Source organism: Dreissena polymorpha, chromosome 2 (assembly GCF_020536995.1).
Source record: "Dreissena polymorpha isolate Duluth1 chromosome 2, UMN_Dpol_1.0, whole genome shotgun sequence".
NCBI classification, from domain to species: domain Eukaryota; kingdom Metazoa; phylum Mollusca; class Bivalvia; order Myida; family Dreissenidae; genus Dreissena; species Dreissena polymorpha.
The window spans coordinates 87,713,279-87,714,940 of NC_068356.1; positions in this window are offsets into that span (position 1 = coordinate 87,713,279).

A 1,662-nucleotide genomic window follows, 5' to 3' on the forward strand; every position below is an offset into this window, starting at 1 on the left:
TAAACGAATGAACCGACAATATTGAGTGTAGTTAGTCATTGATTGTGATGATAATATCACTAATTGCTTAACAAATACAATGTGTATGATCGATAACGTGTGCAAAGCTCACTTCTTAGAGTTAACGTTTAGACATGTTCAAGTGTTACACAATTTTGAAGCCCTAAGGACTATTTGCTTGATAGGTCAGACCATTTGAAAACCTTCCTTCTGTACAGATTCTCAAAGGCATTATCAAAACCATATTCAAATGAATCGAACCTTTTACGCGCTGTAGTAGAGAGCAATTCGTTCATCAGAAGACGGCTGTGATGCTAGTATTCTAGATAGTACTTTTAGGTAAAGCTTACTTTGATATACAATAACCATTTAAGGTTGCATTTATTTATAGCTTTGAAAGGAGAAAGAGTTATTCTACATAAAAGAGACATTGCATTATGCAGTCCATTAGCATTCGTATTGTTATCAATGATTGTCTTTTCGCTTCTTTGACTATGTATCATTGTTCTTATGCTCAATCGCTGTCTGTTCAATTCTTCGGGAATCATAGATTCTAATTGTGCTCAAGGTATTCATAGAAAGGCAACTCTGTTGAAAAAACAACATGGTTTAAATAATTGTTTTTTTACTATTGTTGTTAATAAATATTCTGTCCTTTTTGTATGTATGTGAGCAATGGCATTAATACGTAATCTGTCTGAAACCTCCTTCTAGTCAAACACTATGTTTAAGAAATTGATGAACTTACAGTAGATGATGTTTTGTCAAAATGTTAGATATGTACACACATGGCAGCCTCGAGATTTAGCTGTTGATTAGAAAAAAAGACAATTAAATTGACGAAACCAAACTGTTTTTTCAATTTCCTTGCAGATGTTGGTTCAAAACAACAAAAAAATGTTTTATACTTTAACCAATAATACTATACTATTATTCTATTGTAAAGCGTTTGCAATCGTATTGATACTTTAAACTGCAATAAGGTTGGGTCTCCTTTCAAAGTTATTTTACTAGCGGGATAACCGCCTCGGAACAGTCAATGCCATTATTTAGGGGTCTAACCAGTCGAATAAAGCGTCAAACTTAACACTTAGCCAATAATTAATCACTCGCATACAAGTGTAAATAAACATTAACCTCAAAAGCATTGATATTCAAATTAAATAAATTTAAGAGAATTAACATTCAATGTAGTTCCAAATAATTTACTTAACCGTTTAATATGTACCTGAGCAACATAATAACATCTTTCTGAGACAAGACAACATTAAAATAAATACACAAATCAACTAAATTCCTTCTTATTTACAATTATGAGAAAAACGAAACGTAATGGAGAGTGTTAAAAGAGTAAAAAGTAAAAAGTGTACAAAGCTAGAACTTCGATTAAAATATTAAATAGTAATTGTTGCAATCATAATAAATATTATGTAATGCCAGAAATAAACTATTCTTGATAATGACAGACACGTTTCAACAATAAAAACATGAAATAAAAAAGAAATGATATTTTTTTATTACGCATATATAATTTTATAATAATGCTAAAGGGTGTCGTAACGCAAATTAAAGATTGATGCCTACAAAAAGCAACTCACGACTGTATTAATAATCAAATTATGTTCAAAATTGTAATAGTCACCACAGGATTAATAATGCGTT